This window comes from Juglans regia, chromosome 11 (genome assembly GCF_001411555.2).
Source record: "Juglans regia cultivar Chandler chromosome 11, Walnut 2.0, whole genome shotgun sequence".
In the NCBI taxonomy this organism is placed as follows: domain Eukaryota; kingdom Viridiplantae; phylum Streptophyta; class Magnoliopsida; order Fagales; family Juglandaceae; genus Juglans; species Juglans regia.
The window spans coordinates 7903335-7928209 of record NC_049911.1 but is presented as its reverse complement, the minus strand read 5'-3'; the positions used below and the strand labels follow the sequence as shown (position 1 = coordinate 7928209).

At 37.2% G+C, this 24875-nt stretch overlaps 1 pseudogene; it reads right to left on the bottom strand.

Annotated features, from left to right (window-relative positions):
• Positions 1 to 17443: 17443 nt before the first annotated feature.
• Positions 17444 to 18118, bottom strand: LOC108993514 (annotated as a pseudogene).
• Positions 18119 to 24875: the final 6757 nt, after the last annotated feature.

The window sequence follows — 24875 nt, the reverse complement described above, 5'->3', positions numbered from 1 at the left end:
GATATGGATCCATCTCTACATAGAAGGGATGGTGCAATAAAAACCTATCTAGTAAAAGATGAAGTTTGTATTGAAGAGTTCACTAAGCTAGTTACTCATTCTGTGGACTTTAATGAAGAAGACTGCATTGCAAATTGTTCATGAGGGGGGATACTGAGTAGGCATATTTTGGCCATATTCAAATGTAACAGGATAAAATATTTTCCAGATAGGTATATTTCAGATCGATGGAGGAAGGACATCAAAAGAAGATATATGTTAATTCACAGTAGCTATGACGTTGGGGATCAGGGGTAGATGCTAACAGATATTTAAGTCTATTAAATATTTGTTATCAGATCATTACTCATGCAATGAGTTCGAAAGAGCATACTAAGGATGCAACTAATAATTTATATGCAATGATTGACTTATATCGTGATAACCAAGAACCCCCATCGATGACTCTAACGGGTTCCAATGTTGGTTGTCCAACAAATAACACAATTACAGTTGGTAGCTCAAAGCAAGTACTCAGTCCACTTGTTGTGAGAGGAAAATGCAGACCTCCATCTTTGAGGAGAGCATCCAAGATGAAGAAAGACATGCAAAAGTTAAAGCGAAAATGAAGAAAGCACTAGTAAAGGGAAAACGTAAACAGGTGCACATTTTTAATATTACATATTTATTTATATTTTATTAACGCAAATATGACAAATATTAGATGTACAAATGATGTAATTACCTCTGTGTTGTACTTTGGACACCCTAAAAAGGGTCATTCTGGATTTTTTGTAGTATTTGAGTATCTTAGTGTGGCTTCAACCTCACAGAAGCAGAATGATTGACCCAAAGTACATTTAGCAAAGGATGAAGAAGACATTGATGATGATGACATTCTAACATAAATCACAATCACAATCAGGTCACAAATTAGAGAGAGAGAGAGAGAGAGAGAGAAAGGTACTTCGAACCTCGGTTTGATTTTTTTATAGAGAAATTGACTACAATTACTAGGTTGTTGGTTATGTTGATCCTAATTATGCTGGAGATTTAGATATGATAAGATCATTAATAGGATGTGTTTTCACTTTATGTGGTTCTGCTATTAGTTGGAAAGCAACACTACAATCTATTGTTGCTTTATCAACTACAGCAAAGTATATGGCAACAGCAGAGTTGAAAGGTCTGATAAGTAATTTGGGACTACATCAAGATGAAATTTCAGTGTTTTGTGACAGCCAGAGTGGAAAAATCAAATGTATCATGAGAGATCAAAGCATATTGATGTCAGATATCAATTTTTTTTTTTGGGAAATTGTTACAGAGGGCGTGTTAGAAATTCAATAGATTGCTACTACTGAGAATCCGACAGATATGATGACAAAGATGGTTCCAATTTATAAGTTCAAACTCTGTTTGGTGTTCGAGGTATGTGATTCCCTTAGGGGATTTGATGGAGGGGGTCGGTTCTTTGGTTAATGGATTTTTTGTTTAGCTTGAGGGAATTCAACCCAAGGTGGATATTTGTTGAGTTTGGCTTGATTTCCTATTGAAAATGCCATTTTTGGGGCTTGGCTTGACTGTTGCTTGACCTTGGCTCGACTGTGGCTCGACCTTAGCTCAAGCAACTATAGCTCGACACTTCGCTTGATAGTCCACTCGAGCGAAGCTTCAACCAGAGAGTTCACTTAACACCCTGTCGACACTCAGCTCGAGCAAGATGGCAACCCTAACATTCGCTCGAGCTCTGCTCGACACTTCACTCAAACAAATGTTCATATTATAGGGTTCTCACCATTTCAGTATAAATATGGATGTTTCTTCATTCGTTTTTTACTTTTTCAACTTTAAGGCTGCCGAAAGTTTTACAGAGAGAAAGAGTGGTCCTTTTGTGTTATTCCTAATAGTGTATTGATACTTTGGGAAGAAGATTTTGTAATTATTATTTTGTACTCCATCTTTGTTGATAGTGAATTCATTGAGACTGACCCCACTAGTGGACGTAGACTCAAATTAAGCCGAACCACTTAAATCGTAGTGTTTTGTGTGTGAATGTTGTTATTTCTTTTGTTTTCTTCCGTTGTTATACTTCAAATTAGTCTTTCATAACCGGTTTATCCCAACAGTTCTTCCTCTCTAGGGATTGATTGTAACACCCCGCTTCCCAAAAGGACATTTTAGAATTTTCGTGGAGCCAGTGTGCTACTACTAAACTTGAACTTAACAACTTTTTCTTTTTAGCAACGCGCCAGATGCAAAAGTTTCCATAAATAAAACAATTTTAATAGATACTGAAAATCCAAAATAGAATTTACAGAAGCACTTATTTTTAAAAAATACCGAAGTCTCATGTGCTTATCAAAATAATTTATTTAAGCTTTACACCATAGAAATAATCATAGCATAATCTGTCTAGGCCTCTGCCTTGCCTCCCGGGGTCAAGTTCTGTCCTGCAGTCTCATCCTCATAAATGTCATCACCTGAGTAATTTAAAAACATAAAAACAAACTAAAATGAGTCGAATACTCAATAAGCAACACATAATACAATAAACATAATAAACATAAGGTTTCTTGAAAAATGTGCATATTCATAAATACATACATAAATAACATGAACATTAATATTAACTTATCTTTCACTTATCATAGGCCGTTACCCATTGTTGACCCCCGTGAGTTAAGGTTAGTGAATCTAAGTAGATTCTGATTCCGCCCGTGGCCACAGGTTGTGGAATCCATACATAAGGAAGACATACTGGGTGCACTACCAGCATGCCCGACCTGGCAATGCAATATGCCCATAACACAGGTACCGTTTTCATATCATAACATAGGCCGTTACATATCTTATCATAATCATACTTGCATACTTGTCATTTCATAAATTTTGAAAGAAATCACATACATACTTGTTCATATCATAGATTTCAAAATAAATCACATACATACTTGTCATATCATATCATAAATTTCAAATGAAATTGCATTCTTTCATAAATGTCGTGATACATGTTTCCTCATATAAATTCATGACTTTCCATAAATAATTTTATGCATAACTCTCACATAAAATCATGCATGACTTTCCATAACTATTTTAATGCATAAAGTATCACATAAGATCATCAATTTCCATAAACCTTCACATAAAATCATGACTCTCATAAATCTTTTGATGCATAACTCATTTCATAAAATCATGAGTTTTCATAAATAATTTAATGCATAATTCTTCATGTAAAATCATGGATTTTCATAATTTTATCATGCCTTGGGTATGTAAAAAGGGGCTTCCAAGGGACATGCATAATATTTTTATAAAAGACATGTCATTTACCATACATATGTAAGGGTATGATCATGCTACTTACCTTACAATACTAATCCACTCTTTTCAGCGCGTAGTCGGTCGTCTATAAAAATAAACACGAAATTTCATAAATTTCTAATTAAACCTGTGACTTTATTTAAAACCTAAATTACTAAAATAGTCTATATTTCCTAAACCTAGATTCTACCTAACACTAAAATATTCTCATCTTTTAATTCTAAATAGGCATGGGTATTTTTTAAAATAAACAACATAATGGGCCTGGGCATTTTGGAAAAACAATACAAAGGGCATTTTTGTAATTTATCTAACCCACCTAAAATTGATTTTACGGGTTGCATGCATTCGGGTTGGGTGGTGTGATGCTCATCGAGAGAGGAAGAAGGCAGTCGCGACGGTGGGTCTGGTGGCTGGGCATGGCTTCAACTCCGACGAGTGGCATCTATGCAACTGAGAGTGAGAGAGAGTTATGAGAGAGAGAGAGAAACTGAATCTTAGAGAGAGAGATTATGGGGAGAAGGTTTATGCACCACGCAGCGTGCATGGGAGCTCCGGGCGGTGGCATTGGCCGTCACTAGGTGGTGGAGGCTAGATCTCCGGCATCATCTGTTGATGCTGACGGTGGCATCGCGTCCCAACAGTGGCAGAACGTGGCTCTCGATTTGGGCAAGGATATTTCCTCTTCTTCGGTGCAGTAAAACAGAGTATTTTGTTGGTGTGGTTTCTCAACGGCGGGCCAACGATGGTGTAGGGAAGAGCTGTGGTTGCTGCATGTGGGAAAGTTGGTGGTTCTGGGTTACACGTTGGCTGGGCAGTGGACTGGCAATTTCATGGCTTCTGCATGGAATGTGGACTGACCAAGTGTTGCGGCGTGGTCTGGTTTATGGAAGGAGGCCAAGTGATTTTTGCTTTATGTGGGGTTGGGTAGTGTTTTCGTCGTGAACGTGGTTTGAGCACCGACTTTCGGTGGTCGTCACGAAGGAGGTCTTGGGTGGTCTTCTGGACGAACTAAGGGTAGGTGGTGGAGGTTGTTTTTCTGGGACGTGTGTTGCAGTTTTGAGGGGAGGAAGTTTGTGAAAGGTGCTCTGTGTGCATGAGTGTATTTAGACGTTGGGCGGCAATGACTAAGCTTTTTGTGTAGAGGAGGGGCAAACCTTTTTATAAACCTAGCCAGTTGAGACTTGAGAGCCAAAAGGAAAACCCTAGAGATGAGAAACGTAAATGCGGAGGAAACGGATGAAGCCGTGCATGCATAGGTTTGATGTGTGAGAGGAAGGTTCACGCTGGAGGACTCGCGGCATGCAGTTTTGGAAAATCCTGATTGAAAAGAGACGTGAATGTGCATAAGTGAATTGTTTGAAATTCATAGAAGAAAATCTGGTAGGGAGGAGTTTTATTACGAAAAGGACTCATGAGCTTGGAGAGAAAATAATAATAATAATAATAATAATAATAATAACAACAACAATGATGGAGCCCTAACTTAAAAATTATAAAAAAAAAAAATCCATCCGATAAATTCTCTAATGGGCTTTAACTCATAAATTGAGCTTAAAAAAATTATCTTTAATTTATTCCAAAAAATAAAAAAATAAAATATAAGATCGGGTTGTTACATTGACTACCTTTGTAATTTGCATCCATATCTATTCCTCTAAAATTCAACATTTCTATGGCTTCCTTTCATCCTCAGAGCCACAACTTCCTTCCTCTGGCTTTACTATATGCATCAGTTACTTTTGACTACATATCATTACATTGCTCCCTACTCTGATTCCCTTGTACTTTACTATTAATTATATGAAACTACATCATGATGCCTTGTCCTTTGGATTTGGCATCAACAGCAACTCCCAGATCATCAATGTACCAAGAAACCCTAATTCCTTATCAAAACTTACAATTCTTGTATGGATTTTAATTTAGGAACAACACCGAAACTCTCCTAATTCTCACCAAAAAACAATGGAAATGTAAGGGTCAAAAGTTAAACCATATTAGGGTGCTATAATATTGAAGATATGGGAATGCTACTCTAATTTTATTGATAACCCTTATTTATGGTAGAGTAATACCATAAACAAAGGGAGCATGGAGCTTACAACCAGAAGCTCAAAACCATGCTCCTTATAATGTGCTATATTGCACATTAATACATTATATATCATACATTTGACTCTTGAAAGGCAATAACTATCTCATAATAATTAATTATCTTATCATTTTTTCCCAGGTATGAATCAACACTTGTCCAAGAAATAAAAAAAAAAAAAAAGATACTTCAAGGATTGAGTCGTAACTTTGCAATTCTTTCCAAGGACCTTGTTGGAATAGAATGTCGTGTGAAATGATGAACATACTTGGTATTGGATTGGATGATGTATGCTGTATAGGAATCCATACTATGGGTGGAGTGGGCATGACAACTTTGGCAGAAGTCTTTTATGATAGAATATCTTACCAATTTGAAGCTAGTAGCTTTATTGCCTATATTAGAGAAAAAACTAGAAATCGTGGTTTAGTTTCTTTACAAAAACTTCTTTCTAAGATCTTCATGGAGAGGGAAATAAATATATGGGATAATCGTGAGGGAATGAATATGAAACGGAATAGACTTTTTTATAAAAAAATTCTTTTTAGTCCATGATGATGTGGACAGAGAAGAATATCTAACATCATTAGTAGGGAGACATGATTGGTTTGGTCCGGGGACTAGAATCATTTTAACAAGCAGAGATAACCATCTATTTAAAAGACATGGAGTGAATGATATCTATAAGGTTAATGAGTTGAATAATGATGAAGAATTGTAGCGCTTTAGTTCAGCAGCTTTCAAGAAACCCCATCCTGAAGAAAATTATGTGGATTAATCCAAAGGCTTTGTGAAATATGCTCAAGGCCTTCCACTAGCTCTCAAAGTTTTAGGGTCCTCCTTGTTTGGTGGAGGAAAAAATGCATGGAAAGGTGCTTGGGATCAACTGAAAGCAAATCCTAATAAAATAATTTTAGATATACTTCAAGTAGGTTTTGATGGATTGGAGGATTTACAAAAGAAATTGTTTTTAGATATTGCTTGTTTTTGAATGTATAGTGTATTTTCATTCGAATTCTTAAGTTTTTTGTAAATATTTCTCACACAATTTTATTTTTCTTCATTTTTAGGGAACTGACGTGATTGAAGGCATAGTGCTAAACTTACCTAATCGAAATGAAGAACGATACAATGTTAGAGCCTTCTCAAAGGTGAAGAAATTGAGAATTCTTAAAATTCGCAACACAAGTTTTGTCAACATGAGTTTTCTAATCTCTGTGATAAGTTATTGAATCTGCATTGGCACAACGACCCTTTAAGGTTCATGCCAACACATGGGTTACGAGTGCTAGAATGGTCTGAATATCCTTCAAAATCCTTGTCAAATAGCTTTCAAGCAGACAATCTTATTGAACGTAGATTTCCATGCATTCACATCAAGTAACTGCGGAAGGGAATTAGTGTAATGTGTTTTCTTCTTGTTCTTCTTTCTACTAATGGTACTAAGCTCGTTAATGCTTTTTTTTTTTTTTTGGTTCAATATTTTTCATTTTATAACAGAGTTTTGAGAGTTTGAAATGTTTTGATCGTAGCGGCTCTCAAAACTTGTTGGAGATACCAGACTTCACCAGAGTCCCAAGTCTTGAGACACTAGACCTTGAAGGTTGTACAAGTTTATCTAAGGTCCACAAATCTATTGGTGTTCTCAAACGGCTTAGACGATTGAATCTACATCCTTGCAAATGCCTTCAAAGCTTTCCAAATGAGATTAGCTTGAAGTCACTTGAACATTTTTATCTTTCTGATTGTTCAAGTTTTGAGAAGTTCCCAGACATGTAGATTTGGGAAACATGACTTCATTGCGGTTACTTTATTTGGATGGTACTGCCATAAAGGAACTACCCCCATCATTTAAGAGTTTATACAACCTTTCCATATTGTCTTTACATTACTACAAAAAGCTTTCAAATTTTCTGAGTGTTATTTGTAGGTTGTCATCTCTTAAAATTATGGATGTATCTGATTGCCTATCACTTGGTGGAATTCAAGACATGAATGGTACGGGGTATCTGGAACAATTGGATAATGGTGGAACTACTGTCAAATTCACTATGTTTTTCACAGTGCCAGAGTTTGTCTCAAATTATGCTTGCTTTATGCAAGAAATGTTTATGACCATTGATGACTCTATTGGGGCCATCTATATTGGTTTCGATGACAGAGCCTACTACTACATTAGAAGCTTGAATCGTGAAGAAAGTATTTGCAGACAAAAGGCTATGACATTGTGAGTCTCTTTGATCTCTTCATAAGATGTTTTGTGGGAGTGCAATTAACATCTTTTTGTTTTTTGTTCTTACTTCACATGCAGGAAACTAATAGTTTTAATCCCATGGTAATGTGTGGACCTTCCTTGGGAGCTTAAATTCCAAAGTGGTTCAACATGAGAAGTTTTAGTTGTCATGTAACACTTCAAATCCATCCAAACCTAGATAATAATAGTAAGTGGGAGGGATATGTTCATCTTACTATTTATGACGTTGATGATGAGGTAGAGAATTTAGATCCAAGGATTTTCATGGGTAGTCATCTTGATGAAGGCCACTTTGTTGAGTTTGTTTATCATTCTGAAACTAATGAAGGTCTCCTAAAAGAACCCTTAGTCTTACGTGCCCTTGAAGACCCTTTTGTAGGGCCAATTGGGTTTGCGGTGTATCTACCAGCCAAGTCGTTTTTGGAGCAGTCAAATAATTTGGATGGATGGAGCTACATTGGAGCATCAGTTAAAACAGGTAGCTCGAACGTGAAGGTGAAAGAGTGCAGGGCTATCCTTGTATCTCAACATCCTCATTCTGAATTCTACAATACCTTTATTCCTTATGGTTTAAAATTTTAAATTAGGCGTCATCTTTTTTGTTGTATGGAAATGGGTAGCCATATTGTTGTACGTATTCATTTCTAAGGCCATTGTAAGGAATTAAAATGTATGAAGTGGTCATTAGTACTCAGTACTCCAGGCCAAGTTTAATAAATGGATGCAATTCATGTATATATTGAGGCTTCATCAATTCTTAATGCCAGTGATTGGATAGGATGTTTGAGAATGCAGAAGTGTGAGATTTGTAGTGCTCTATACCAGCTGATCATATACATTAATTATGAGATACAACTATTCAATGTTCAGTCTATACAAAAGAGATCAGCCAAGCAATTCCAGATCTAATTCAGATAAAATTTCCCTTGGATTAACATCGACCGACCTTAGCAGTGTTCCTTGACATTTTTTCCACAAATTTCTAATATTACATGAATATAGACCATTCATACGTATTAAAATCTCATGGCCATTCAAGTGTATTAAAATCTCATGGCCATTCATACTTGGTAGCTCCACAGACCCCGCTCGTAGATCCCGCTTGATGTGGCTTGCCACATCTTTATTTTAATTATTAAAAAAGAGGAAAGAAGAAGGGGATTCTTCATTTCAAAATCTCGAAAACCCCTTTCTTCTCCTCTAGTTTCTCCTTCTCAAAAGTCAGCCCATCAATTTCAGTTAGCAGAAGAAGAAGAAGGAGAAGGAAGAAGTAGAAGAAGAGGATCCTTCATTTCTAAAAAGTGGAAACATCATTTTGAAGCTTGTGATTTTCTAAGATCTTTTGGTTCAATGAGTTTTCCAACTCTAACTTCTCTATCGTGCAGGCCTCATATGTACTCTTATAACTTTTGTACTCTATTATCAATGCTTCCCATTCAGTAATCTTTCGATTGAGAAAATGATTTTCATGGGTAACATTTTCTAAATTTGATTCTGAGAGTGGCTTCATTAAGAGAATGAACATCATCCAAACCATCATGCATCCTAAGCATCAGTAACTCCATAGATTTGGTTGAAAGCTCTAGCTAGTGTGTACGTTCATCTAGTTTCTCATTCACAAGTACAAATTCACAACTTGCTTCACCCAAACTCTCCTGTAGAGTTTTGGAAAAAATATCCAAGTACACATTCACTAAATGCGTTTCGCAAACCTCTTCAACCTTCTAGCAAAACCCTTTCGGCAAGCATAGTGATCTTTTCAAATCCTCTAAAGGAATATCTCCACACAAGTTCTCTGTGGAGGCGACAGAAGGGTAAGGTGGAGTCTTGGAATTGGCTGGGTCCCTCGTCGTTTTATGGAGGTGACAGAAGGGTATGTTGGCTAGATTTCATTATGTGGAGGCAAGCTAAGTTTTGTTCTATTTCTTGAAGAAGATAAGGGTTTCTAAGTTTTTAATTTATTCTGTGGAAGCCACGTCAAGCGGGAGCTGGGAGCGGGATCAAACAAGCGGTGGGCGTAGCTTTTTCCTTAATATTTAGAAAGTTAGCAATCAGTTTATCCGCCCCATATAGGTCAGAGTTAATTGGCCAATCCTAATAAGATATTGTTATTTTATTTTAGGACAATGTTAGGATGTACCAAATGTGCATCTCAAATATGCACATTAATGTAAATGATTCTTTTTTCTTTTAACTATTTTTCAAACATCCTAATCATTAAGAAAAAAATACGAATTCACTAATAATCACTTCCTTCATCACATCTCAAGAGCATACTTAGATTGAGATAAGACTACACCATGGAAGTTGGACTGACTTGAATGCCCAAAAATTAGTTTATCGACCCAAATCTTTCATAACAAACTATTGACTAAGAGTACTAGTGAAGGCATTAAGATGTCAGGGGTTTGAACAAGTGAGAAGAATATCATCTACATATAATAGTAAAAAAATGGTGCCTAGAGATGAGTGATATATGAAAAGTGAAGGGTCAGCAGAGCTACACTGGAAACCATCGACAATAAGGGAAGTACTAAATTTATCAAACTAGACATGAGGGGCCTATTTTTAAGTCATATAAGGCCTTGTTTAGCTTGCAAACCTAAGAATAAAAAGTAGGATAGATAAAACCTGGAGATTGGTCAATAAACACTTCCTCCTGGAGATCACCATGGATGAAGGATTTCTTGACATCGAATTGGCGAATATCCCAATGGCAAACAAGGGCAATACTTAGAATGATCCAGATGGTGCCGAACTTGATTTGTAACAACCCCACCCAGGGAAGGGTGGAATCGCTACTTACATACGTGTTCTCTTTGTTTTTTTTCTAATAATATGCAATCAACATGAACATAACACACATGTACTTTAAATTTCTAATTTAATAAAGGGCAACACCTGATGTAGCACCCGAGCCAATTAAACCCAGGGTCGTTCCATTGGAGTCTCTTGTTTCTTTTTTTCTTTTTCTTTTCTCTCTTTTTTTCACATAGCTGAGTAACCTCTCCTACCCCACGACATTGTTTGTAGTGAGCTTATCTCATTTTATCTTTCCAACCGTTTTTCAATTTTAGTTTCTGCACTTCCAAAGATTTCTCCACCCAATCTCCATTATCTACACGTGATCTAGGCAGTTTGAAGTTTGAACTTCCTTCCCCTTTTTGAGTTCTCTCCTTTTATTTTCGTTTTCGTCCAGCACTCGAGTCTCTCCCACCTATTTTTATTGTCTTCTACTTGCAGTGCATTTCTATTTCTTTTTCCATCCTCTCAAACTCTCTCTCTCCCTCCCTCTCTTTTCTTCTCTGTGTATCTCTACAAGTGCCACCCCTCGCTACCAGCTAGAAAACCAAACTTGGAGAGAATCACTTGCATCACACGAGGAACATCATGCATGATCCAATGGCAGCAACACGACGTGGCCACGATTGTCATGAACTAGCAGACCAGAATCGTAGCAATGCAGCCCAAACATGTTGCAGTGTTTTCCCGTACCATCATGCAAACCGAGCATTAGCATCACCAAAGCCCACCTGGCCGTGCACCACCACCCCACCTCACGAAAACTACCACTGTCAACACCACCGCGTGCCACCCTTCCCACGGAAAACCCAGCCCTTTATTCCCCTATTTTCCCACACCTGAAATAGAGCCACCCCTTTACAGTCACTCAACTCCTTCTCGGTGCCACCAGCCACGGCAAGGTTACACAGAAACCGCCAGCGAAAAACTTTTGTGGCCCCCTAGTCCATCACACGCTGCTTTGTCCCCCACGTGAGCTACCTCTCCCTACCTCACACCAAACTCCCTTCCTGCAGCTCATCTCTCTCTTTGCCTCTCTAGCTCTTGCCGCCCAGCATGGCAGCCTCGCCGCAGCATGCCCTTCTCTACACTCCAGCTGCGCCACCACAGTTCCTCCAGCCTAGCCCATCGCACCTTGCCCTTCCATGCATATCTCGGTTTCAGTTTTAAGTCCATGCCGCCGCACTTCAATTCATTTGTTTCTCATGTTTGTTGACGTAAAGAGTTATATATATATATATATATTGCGTAATTCTGTAACCTATTAGAATAGGAATTATTACTGTTATGCCCTTTACCATGTTTTCAAATAATAAGGTATTACAGAAGCAATTGCATAGTTAGTCTTCTAAATAGATAAAATTATGTTATTACCTTTGAGTTACAAGTTGCATTATTGTGTTTTAAACTTTTAATATATATTTGTAAACTCTAAGTTTTCCATTTTTACGTAAATTATTTTGGTAGGTTAAATTTATTTTAAGTAAAGTTTTCTTTCAAAGGTAAGTGATAATCTTGTAATTTTATTATGTTCTAGTTTATTAAATAATTATTGTTGTATAACTTAAAAATGAATTTTTGGTATAATTATGTTATTTAGTATTAAATTTGATAGTTTGATTTTTCAATAGTAGGTGAGTTAGAATTTAATACTTTAGTCAAATATTAAATTTATGATATTTTTAGGGTTTCATGGAATTTAAATTTTTAGGAAAATAGGTTACTTAGCATTTTAGTTGTAAATATTGAAATTTTGTGTTAATCTCGCATATTTATGGGAGCACGTGGCTATTTTATAGGTGACGATTGATTTTTGTTTAGTACTATTGTGGAGAAATTCTAAAAAGCTAAGAAGTTCAGGTAAGCGGAGTTTCTATGCTAGGTTTTATATGAACTATTGAGACTGAGGTTGACATTTAGAAAACTTTGCATATTTTGTGATGAAATGAGAACTTGGGAAACATCAACCTCGGTTGCTTATATGCATTATTCATGAAATCTGTACGAAAAATGAAAAATAATTTCTGACATGCACTGTGTAAACATGAGCTAAATTTTGACATGATGTTTCTGAAATCTAAAAAATTGTGCATTGATTTAAAAAGATGCTTCCACTTTTGTTTTTAGTATGTGAGAAGGATCTGATTATGTTTTGGTACACCATTTTATTTGGATATGGCATTTGAAAACCTTTGGCATGGTGTACTGATTTTGTATCTGACTCTGTCTCTGCTCCGCTCTGCTCTATTATGCTTTGGTCTATTTGGGTTGGTACCAACTTCTCTATCTTTGAGTGCACCCACTTTGAAAACAAAGTGGTTTTATTGTGGTCTTTCCTGTGTGCACACTCGAAGCTTTGAGAAGAATAAGGGAAAGATTTCACCTCTGTCTCTGCCTGGTTTTGCCACCGGGGTTAGCACAACCCTACCACGGGAGTGAAACATGGTCTCTACACTGTGAGATACTCTGTTTTGATGAGATGATGATGCTCAGGTTATGTTATGTCAAAGTACTCTGGGTTTTACTTGTCTTAAAACCATCACTCTGTTACTTATGAAAACATGTTTTGTTCTGCATAATAACTCTGTAAAATATTTTGTTCTGCATACTGTACTTTATAAATACTCATGTTTGCATACTTGCATATGTCCTCTGCTTACTGAGTTATTGATAACTCACCCCTTATCTCCACAACATTTTTCAGATATGTTGGATACTTCAGCGAAGGTTAAAGAATAGGAAGCATGGATAAGGCTTTGTGAGCATAGTCTATTAAATATAGAGAGGGTACTTATTATTGGAGAATTTCATTGAATAATTTCGTTTTGCTCTGTTGACTTAGTACTTTGGGAAGTTGACTTTTATCTTGAGATTTCATCGTAATCTTAGTTATTTATTTTGGAGTAGATGGTTTAAAGCAATGAGGTCTATGAGTAAATGAGGAATTGGAGTTTACAATTGTACAATGAGATATGATTTTAAGTGTTAAGAGGTAACTCTCCAACCCATCTAGGATCGGGGCGTTACACTTGATAGACTTTCTATTCGAACATTCATCCATAAAAAACTCTTAAGTCCTGCATAACTACATGAAACAAAACTAGTTCTAGCTAGGAAGGGACTCCATCCCTACCATACATACGAAAGGAACTAAGTCAATGTATATGGGATTACCATCACCCCACCATAACAGTCTCACCATACCAAAAGATACATGGTTTAAAGTCAAACTCGAAAAAACGTCCCGACAAGGGAGCCATCCCAACATAAAAACATCTATACATATAACCCATCATCCATGCAAGGTTGAACCAACAGGGAAGACACTAAGCGTCCGCCTCTCCCTTTGGAGTAGTGCCTTGCTCCTCAGCCTCTTCATCATTACCTGGACGTTTCAAACATAAATACAAAGTAAGTATAATACTTAGTACGTAGTACACCATGCCGTTAATGTACTAATCATCTATTTTTTTTCTTTTGAAAACATGCATACATAAACATTTTGAGAAATTGACAATGCTTTCATGTGTATATATTTTAAGGAATAAACAATACTTTCATGTATAAACATCTTTGAGAAATAACTATACTTTCATGTTTCACTTTTCTTTTGGCTGGTACACACTATTACGCCCCATGTGTTAGAATTAACGATCTTCCTTTGGTACCATCATTCATTCATTTATCAGTCATGGTCATTACGTAGTTTCATACATTAAAACATTGATTTCTTTTCAGTCCTTTCCTTCCCTTTCCTCTGCAATCAAAATATTTTCATCATCTTTCTTAGCTCGATGCATATGCATTTTAATGAACAAGATATATTTTCATGCTATACTACATATAGGAATAATTAATAAGTTTCTTGAGAGAGCATGCATGATAAGAGTTCATGATTTTAGAAAGATTCCCGAATGCACTATTTCATACTTTACAACCAATCATAACTTATAGGATGCTTAACAGGGGCTATCAAGAAAGGGCTTGTACATACTCTATTCATTTACTCCTTTCTTTAAAAGAACGTTTGCAATAAGAGAGAGAGAGAGAGAGACATTCTTTCATAAAGAGACCTTGGTGTAAGAAGCATGGTCATAGCTACTTACCTCTATACTCCTCGATACTTCGAACGTCTATATAGATCCTACTCCAATAAATAGCATAAGCTTGTTAATACTCATACAATATTCTTTACCCCTACCTTTAAAAGAGAAAGTCACGATATTACAATCTAACGTCCCTTCTATGCTTAGTATTAACCCAATGACTATTCCTCACCTCAACTTACAAGAGCAATAAATTAAATATTAAGACATGCTAGCTGTCCATGGAAGGCTATTTAAAAAAGCTTACATGAAAAGTAGTTAAGAATCCATAGGCTTCAAGCAAGATCTCTTTGGTTCAAGCTCACTTTGGGTTATGGACATTAGGAGATAAAATCTGGAAATTCTCAATAATGCGCTCTAAAATAGATTTAGGCATCTCAAGTAGGCTAAACAAGCTTAGGAAACATGCCCTTTAAATCAACTTGTGGTCCCTCATTATAAAATGTTAGCTTATCAATATTTTGGACTCTTGAGTTAGGTAGAATTTAACCAAATGAGGGACAACATACATGGGCTATTTTTACATCAAGACGTGGCATGACATGGGCTTAGGGGTACTTGGATAGCTTTACATATCATAATATATCATGCACAATTAATCTCCTATGCCTAGACCAACTATGCTATAATCTAATCACACAAGCAATATTTTAAATAGTTTAGATAACATATCCCATTAAAATTAGAGTAGCATAAAGTATAGCAAGGTTACCCATTAAGCAACTTTAAAACCTTTAAACAATCAAGCTTATGCTTTACTCACTTAATACCTTTCAAAAGTAAGGTATAAAATTACAAGACCCAAGCAAAACCTCTAAACCGAACCTCTAGCATCCTAAAAATAGATTACCAACAAATCTCAATACAAGACACATGGTACCAAAATATATAAACTAAAATCACTTTAATCATCACCTATGATTAAACCAAGTTTAATAGCAGCAATGCATTTTTGAAATATAGGAAAATACATAGCAAAACAAGAATAATACCATTCAGTTTGGGCCAAAAACAAGGCATACATATTATTTGCAACGTAGGAATTTAACTACACCAAAACACAAGCTAAAACAACTTAGTTGGCTTCTAAAGTCACATTAAAATCAAATAGGTCAAGTTGGGATTTTTACCTTAAGCTCTTAGTCCCTTTCAAAACACAAGTGGAGGACCAAGTAGTGGTATAGCCGTGTAGATGATGAATGAAATGATGGCATTGTGTTAAACCCCAAAACTGAAACATCATTAGGTAAGAAAAATGGGGAAACTCGAAACCCACATGTAAATCATACTAGGGAATAAACCAAAAGTCTATTACCTTCAAGATTTCACCCTTTGGAAGATGAAATCAAGCTTTGGTTCCAAACTTTGATTCAAAACCAAAAATGGGTATGGAAGGAGTGTTCTTGTACGACTTGAAGAGGATGAGAAAAAAATGTTTTTCTTCTTCCCTTGTTATGGAGTCACAAAGCTTGAAGAAGATGAGAGGAGCTTGTTTTCTTAAAGATGAGAAGAGAGGAGAAGAAGAGAGGGAGGTGGCGTCGACTCTAGCTTGCTTGGAGAGGAAGATGAAAATTTCTTTTTTACTTGAGTGTAGACCGACGGGTATGGGGAAAGACTTAATTTCCCCATATCTAATTCAGATAAAATTTCCCCTGGATTAACATTGACCGACAGTTACAAAAAACAAAAAATCGACCGACCTTAGCAGTGTTCCTTGACATTTTTTCCACAAATGGTATCCTTGCAGCAGTGGCACAACCTTGGCATAGGAGGGCATTGGTGGCTCGAGCATGGAGGTGGTGAAGGGTTTATATTTTGGACCCAAGCTGTTAAGGAGGGAAAAAACCTTCATCTTGTCACTCATGAGACGTCCAATTGCAGCTAGGTGGTCGCACACTATCTTGAAGCTTTGGAGGTGATCTTGCAGCGACATCATGGCTTCCTTCCTTATGTATGTCAACTTTTGAGTATGCTAGAACTCCCTTTCTTGGGATTCTTAGACATAGGCTTGCATGGCAGACTTGATATGAAGTCTCAAGCCCGACCACCAAGCCAAGCGACTCCTCGGAGAGGGTACCGATAATCTATCCTCGTAGTAGTCGGTCAAATTTCCTCCATCGTAGGTATGTAAAACTTAGTTCTTTGTGACTTGTTGTTGTGGCTTCATCGGGGATGAGATCATACGGTGGAGGGGAGGCAGGATCTGTGAGGTGTCCCATGAGGTCTTGGCTCTCAGCCAAGGCCACGACCCCGCTCCTGCCATAAGGGGTAATTCCTTTGGTTCAACCGTAAGGTCATGAAATTGTTGACCAAAAGTGAAATTGACGCCATGGGAGTAAGGCTCTCTTGCTGGCACAAGGCTCTGATAAAGAAAATTGAATACCAGGAGTTTGTGAAAAATTCTTACACACCGTGAGAGTCTATTGAAAGCCCTTGAGTTATAAATGAATGTACAAAGAAGTATTTTGTTTAATGTTACAAAGTTTGAAAAAGTAAATTAATAGGATTTGGTGGATGCGATTTCCATTCTAGTGCATGTAGCCGTTGGGTGTAGAGTTTCGTTTTGTGAAATAGGAGCCATTGGGTATAGAGTTTCCTTGTGTGGAATTGTATCCGTGGTAGGAGTGTCTGAGCCTTTTCCTTCATTTTATGCTTCTGGTGACCTACCTACCAAAATCGTGCGATAATTTTCGAAGATTAACATTACTTTTCATCTTAGATCTTTTCATTCTCAATCACTCGTAAATATAGCACATTTATGCGGGTTCATATACCAAGCACTTAAAATATGTCATATAGTATTAACTAATCAGGAATACATTGTAGGAAAAGCATACAACACTCGATGGAGCTGCAATGTTATAATGGAGCAAATCAAGTGTTAATCTTCCTGGAATTCTTTCTAATCTCTCCCCTTGAACCTATGAATGGAGAAATATTTCCCATCTTAATCATGGATTGGGCAAACTGCTCAAAGAATAACTCGTTGTTTTCTAAATATTTCTTCACCAATTCCATGGATGCTTGGTTCTTTGTGAGAAAAACTTGATCAAAGCTTGAAAGGCCTTTAGAATATAACAAGTGGGCTGACAAAGTCCAAGAAAAATAGGTTTTGATCACCACCTGATCTCGGGCATCTGGTTCTCCATTGGGCAGCATATCATTGATCAACTGTGCTGTCGGGTAGCCCATTGCCTGACTGGTTGTAGAGTCTCTGCCTGAAGCTGGTACAATGGGCATTTCCTATCGTGTGGTTCCCTGCATAACTATTAAAAATCTCAATGGACACCCATTCCATCAATCATTTATCCTTAAATTAAGGACCCATATTATGGTTTGGCACAATGGTAGGTTCAAGCTAGCTCTTTAAATATTACCGGATAGCGCAACAAGATCAACGACATTAAGTCCTTGTTGCTTGAACTTGGTGAGCATAGTCTAGAATGTGTTGTTTGGAGCAGGGATGTTGCTGCTTGAGCCACTCAAGCTTGCACCTCTGGAGTCCCTTCTTCCTAATGGAACCTCCCAGCTAGGTCCACCACTCTGCATATTCAAAACATGGTCAAGTTCTAATTATACACACACACACACACATGTTGGCTAGCCAAAAGTTGTTTTTAGGTAAAAGTATATTTTCCTCCATCAACAAATAATAAAGTTTTTACATTTTTTACCTCAGGCTAACAAAATTCACACAATGCACATTCAAACTATAACAAATTGACATTTTATGCCATAAGGACCAACACAAGGTGGCGTCTACTCTCCAATCTGATAGGAAGTCTTTGTGGTAGGAGATCTTCCATCTACAGTTTGCCACAACCATCCCCACCAAGGAGAGGGGCTAGAGCAAACAAGGAAACCTCACCTCGAAGAGGAGGCAAAGGTGACTCAAAAGTGTTGGGAAGAGTGTATTTTGCTACCCTGGCGAAGGTGGTGGACACGGTCCGTGACTTACAGGGGTGCCTCAACCAGCTGTAGTCCTAGAAGGATGCACTAACAGCGCAATGTTTCGAGCTATGAGAAGGTAAAGAGGCAGCTGAGTCCCAACTCTTGGAGCTGTCGGAGTCCCATAGGCAACTAGAGGGGGGGTATCGGGGCAAGAGGGTGACAAAACTAAAGGTCGAGCTTGCTGTGGCCAATGTGAAATTTGCCCGATTTACTCTCGAGCTTACAGCGACCAAGCACCTCCTCACTAGTATTTGTAAACTTGTATTTGTAAACTTGTTATCAATGAATGAGGTTTCCTCTTGAACTTTCATCTTTCTGCTTTTTGCGTGCTTGGCTTTGCTGTCTGTCGTCCTTGTTCTTGTGTTACTTTCGTTGTGGGTCTAGGCATAGCTATCGGGACCCACACACGCAATCGCTGGCCAGCCCAAACCTTCTGTGGAACTCTCCTTTGTGACTTAGGCTAAATCAATGGTCGCTAGCGAGGAGGGGAGAGTGGGACACTTGGCAGAGGTGTTCCCCCTTTATGTTGCACAAGTCAGCCTCGGGGGCCATTGTAATACCCAAGTCTTACTACATAGGCCCTTACGTCATATTATTAATTCTTTAAGTTAAATATTTTGAGATAAAGATTTTTAGTATTTTTAATTATTTTATTTTAAGATGAGTATGTTTTATTTTAAAATATGATTTATTATAATAAATCAAGGGTATATTTTTAAGACCTTGAGATATTTTTCCATAAGCCCTCTAAATTTTTATTCATTTAAGAAATGACCCAATTATTCTCTACCATAGAATGGGTAGGTGAGGGAAATATCTTCCCACATTCATTCTCCACCATTCATCTCCTTAGCTTATGGGATAAGTTTTGACTAAAGCAGCTAAAGTCATTTTCTACCTTGGACCTGTAAACTTCCTAAGCAAGCCACTAAATTCTTTTCCTTTTCCTTGCACCCATCGGTTAAGGCAACAAAAGAGAGAAGAAAACAAAAACTAATCCTAAGGCATTCTACCCCAAACCCGTCGATCAACACCCAAGGAAGAAGAAGAAAAACTTTATCTTTCTCTCCAAGAAAGCCATGGCTGACGCCACCTTCATCCCTTTCCTTCTTCTTTTCTTTTCATCTTCAAGAAAGCAAGTTCCTCTCATCCCCTTCAAGTCGTGCCACTCCATAGAAAGGGAAGAAAACATCTTCCTCCATCTCCAAGCCGTGTGTACCTCATCTTACCCATTTTCGGTTTTGGTTCAAAGCTTGATTTCATCTTCCAAAGGGTGAAATCTTGAAGGTAATAGACTTTTGGTTTATCCCCTAGTATGATTTACATGTGGGTTTCGAGTTTCACCATTTTTCTTACTTATGATGTTTCGATTTTGGGGCTTAAAACAGTGCAATCATCATTGCTCTTCATCTACACGACTACACCATTAATTAGTCCTCCACTTCGTGTTTTGGAAGGGACTAAGAGATTAAGGTAAAAATCCTAATTTGTCTCATTTTTTTTAATGTAATTTTGGAAGCCAACTAAATTGTTTTAGCTTGTGTTTTGGTGTAGTTAATTTCCTATGTTGAAAATAAATATGTATGCCCTATTTTTGGCCCAAACTAAATGGTATTATAATTGTTTTGCTATGTTTTTTCCTATATTTCGAAAATGCTATGTTGCTACTAAACTTGGTTTAATCATAGGTGATGATTAGTGTGATTTCAACCTATATATGTTGGTAACATGTGTTTTTTGTTGAGATTTATTAGTGATTTGTTTTTAGAATGCTAAGAGGTTCAGTTAAAGGTTTTTCTTGGTTCTATAATTTTATATTTTTGCTTTTAAAGGGTATTAAGTGGATAAAGCATGAACTTGAGAGTTTAAAAGTTTAAAAGTTTGCTTATGAGTAACTTTGCTATACCTTATGCTACTTTAATTATAATGGGATATGTTATCTAAACTAATTAAAATATTGCTTATGTGGATAGGTTATAGCTTAGTTAGTTTAGATATAAGAGATTATTTGGGCATGATGTATTTTGATATGTAAACTTGTCTAAGTATTCCTAAGTCCATGTCATGCCATGTCTTGATGTAAAAAAATAGCCCATTTATGTTGTCCCTCGTTTGGTTAAATTCTACCTCACCCAAGAGTCTAAAATATTGATAAGCTAAGCTTTTTATAATGAGGGACTACAAGTTGATTTGAATTGCATGTTTCCTAAGCTTGTTTTGCCTACTTGAGATGCCTAAATCTATCTTAAAACCCATTGTTGAGAATTTCCAGATTTTATCTCCTAATGTCCATAACCCAAAGTGAGCTTCAACCAAAGAGACCTTGCTTAAAGCCCATGACTTGTTTAACTACTCTTCATGTAAGCTTTTAAAATAGTCTTTCCATGGACAACTAGCATGTCTTAATATTTAAGTTATTTCTCTTATAAGTTGAGGTGGGGAGTAGTCATTTGGGTTAATCCTAAGCATAGAAAGGACGTTTGATTATAAGATCTTGGCTTTCTCTTTTAAAGAGAGGGCTAAAGAATATTGTATGAGTATTAATACGATTATGTTATTTATTGGAATAGGACCTATATTGAAGTTGGATGTATCGAGGAGCATATAGGTAAGTAGCTATGATCATGCTTCTTACACCAAGTTCTCTTTATGAAAGAATGTTCCCCTCTCTTATCGCAAATGTTCTTCTAAAAAAAAGAGTAAATGAATATCGTATGTACAAACCCTTTCTTGATAGCCCCTGTTAAGCACATTATCAATTATAATTGTGTGTGTGTTTAAGGTAATGCATGCATGTAGGTCCTAAGTCATAAGATTTCCATACATGCTCTCTCAATAAACTTATTGATTATTCATATATGTAGTATAGCATGAAAATGTTTCTTGTTCATAAAAATGCATGTGTATCTGAATAAGAAAGATGATGAAAATGTTTTTATTGCAAAGGAATGGAAATGAATGTCTCATGTCTTATGCTTTAAGTGATGCTTTAAATGACGCGAAGAAAATTTTTTAAAACGTCCCTATGAATTGATGCTTTAAATGACGTGAAAAAGTGTTTTAAAATGTCCTTATGAACTGAATTTTTATGTATGCATGAAAGATGATGTTTAAGCTCATGCTTTTAAATGATGTTCTTCCATGAATGAACTGTTAAATGAAAAGGACTGAAATGACTGACATGAATGAAAGAAAGAAATGATTGAATGAATGAATTTTTTAATGTATAAAAATACGTAACGGCCATATAAATGAAAAGGGTACCAAAGGAATGGGTAGATTGCAATGCAGGGTAAGTAGTACTGGTAGTGCACCCCGTGCTGCCCTCTGACTGAAAGGGATTCCCAACCTGTGGCCATAGGCGGAATCCAGGTCCAAAGGAAGACCACTAACCCCAACACATGGGGCGTAACAATGTGTACCAGCCAAAAAAAGTGAAACATGAAAGTATAGTTATTTCCTAAAATGTTTATGCATGAAAGCAGAGTTATTGCTTATTTCTTAAATGTTTATGTATGAAAGTATGGCTTATTCCTTAAACTATTTATGCATGAAAGCACTATCCAGATTAGCAAATGTTTATGTATGCATGTTTTTAAAAGAAAAGATTACATGATTAATAAGTTAACAGCATGGTGTACTGCTTACTGAGTATTCGACTCACTTTGTATTTTTGTTTTAAACGTCCAGGTAATGAAGAAAAGGCTGGGGAGCAAGGCACTACTGCAGAAGGAAAGGCAGATGCTTAGTGTCTTCCCTAACTAGAACAGTTATGTTTATGGATGATGGGTTATGTTTATGGTCGAACATTCTATTCGACCTTAGATAATGGGTAATGTTTATGTATAGATGTTTTTATGTTGGGACGGAGTCTCTACCTAACTAGAACAATTATATTTTTTTATGAACGTATGATACACTTTGAGAGTCTTTTATAAATAAATGTTCGAATATAATGTCTATCAGGTGTTCCCTTTATTAAATCGGGAATTAGAATACACGTGTGTCATGTTCATGTTGATCGCATGTTATTAGAAAAGAAAACAAATGAAATGAAATGAAAGAAAGAGAAGGACAGGTATGTATGTCACGATCCAGCCTTTCACAGGGCAGGGTAGTGACAGGCATGCAGGATTCAAGATCGACTGCCTAGCAGTAAGGGGAGAATGGTACACTTGGGAGATGTGTTCCCCCTTCAACCGTCAAGGCACGAGCTTAGAGCATCAACCTTAGGGGTCAGGCGAGATTCAAGATCGACTGCATTGGCAGGTGAGGGGAGAATGGGACACTTGTAAAGGGGGCTAGGTATGATTGAAGATCAACCTCACCGGAAAGAGAGGAGAAAATGGTACACTTGTAAAGGGGTTCCCCCCTTCAGCCGTCGAAGATCGACCACGGAGCATCCATGAATTCCCCCCCTTTGTGACTTGAAGGATGTCTTCAACATTGACAAAATCGTCCGCCCAATCGATGAATTACTGCAAGGTCATAGAGGTCTTCCTCACGATTTCAACCATAAATGAGCTGAAAGGCCACAAGCCTCCCAGGAGTGCCGCCAACATGATTGTTTCATCTTGATTGTCGAAGGCCAGTCACTCCTTGTTGAAGCGATATAGGTACGCTTTCAGGCTCTCTTCTTCCCTTTGTTTCACGGTGAGTAAGTTAACGGCTAGTCATATTCTGTTTTGGCTGGCCATGAATTAAGTTAATAATTGTTGATCAAGCTTTTCAAAGCTATGAACGGAGCCCGACTAGAGAGTCTCGAACCATGGCTAGGCAAAACTTTTCAGAGTGAGGGGAAACGCCCGGCACACTATCTCTCCTAGGAAGCCATCTAGTGTCAAGTGGGTTTGAAATTTTCTAAGTGTTTAGTCAGATCCTTGGATCTGTCATACATTTCAATCTGGGGGGTTTTGAAATTGGGCGGGAGTGGCACTACCATCACCTCTAGATTGTACAACAAGTCTGTGTTGATCAGTATTTGATCTATAGATGAGGACCCTCCCAATCTATTCGCCATCTTGTCTTTGAGGCCCCTTAGCTTGTCACTCATTCGTTTACGTCCCTCACCAACGGCCTGTAATTCTCCCTCCATTTTCTTAGCTTTTCTCATGCTGTCTTCCTCCACGAGTTTCGAGCTCGTTTTCCTTAGCACTTTTTCCTCTCACCTCAGAGCCTCAGTGTCTGCCATCAGTTTCTTTATTAGTTCCTCCATCTCCCCCATTCTACCTTCCATGTTCGTGAGTGAGGATTGCTGCTCAAATGTGGGGTGTGAGTGTGAGGGGTCCAACATACAAATGGCACGTTATTGTTGTTAGGCCAAATAATATTGGATCTCATTGATGGCTCCAACTATTAGAACTTGTTTTGCGTACTGCCCATTGAAGGAGTTGTCTTCAACCTGCTACCTACAATAGGAGGGGAAGGTTGGCCGAAGCTGGGAAGCCTTTGATGTCGAAGTCAATGAACTTTCCTTCCACTTTTCAAGGATCCAGAGACTGAGTATCGCTTTCCTATCGTCTGTTGGTTTTTATCTTATTAATTGTTGTCATGGGTTCGCTTTTGCATCGTTCCTCATGAAACCCGTCTATCAAGATCATTCCTGCTTTTAATGGTAACAGCGGGATATGGCATTTAATGTGGCCATCAGTAATGCGCATCGAGCCCCATTTAATGAGGAGAGGGGACGAGCTGCTGACCGAATCCCCTTCTCGTGGTGGACGCTGTCTAGGCCCAATTTCTTCATATTCCTCCGGTTTACTCTTTTCACAAATCGTGGGTAGAATGGTATGGGCTTGGCCCAACGCGTTAGGATCTCCCTTCCAAATTCCAATAGCAATACACAATTTTTACAACAAAGGGTCATTGTTAGGGGTGTAAAAATTAATTGAAAAATTAAAAAAATTGGCCTGAGCAGGTGGAATTGGTCCGGTTTTGGACCTATCCGGTTCGGGACCCGTTCCCTTAGTTTCAAAACCAGCCGATGCAAGTCCGATTCCGGTTCTATGTTTTTTATGACCAAGCCGGTTCACTATATTATATATTTTAAATTAATTTTTTTAATATTATATATAATTTTTATATATAATATATATAATAATATAAATTATAATTATATATAAAATAATGTTCTTATAATTTATAACATAAAATTTTAATCTTAAACAGGAAAATTTATTTGATCATATGCTTTAAACATAAAATATATATAATTAGCATACATTAGTATACTAATATATGTATATTAGTATATTAATTATATTTTATACCCTAATACTAATACTATTAAACAGGTAACTAAGTCTCCTCTCTGGTTCTCTCTAGAGAATAAAGGTGGTGTCCCGAGTTGGCTATC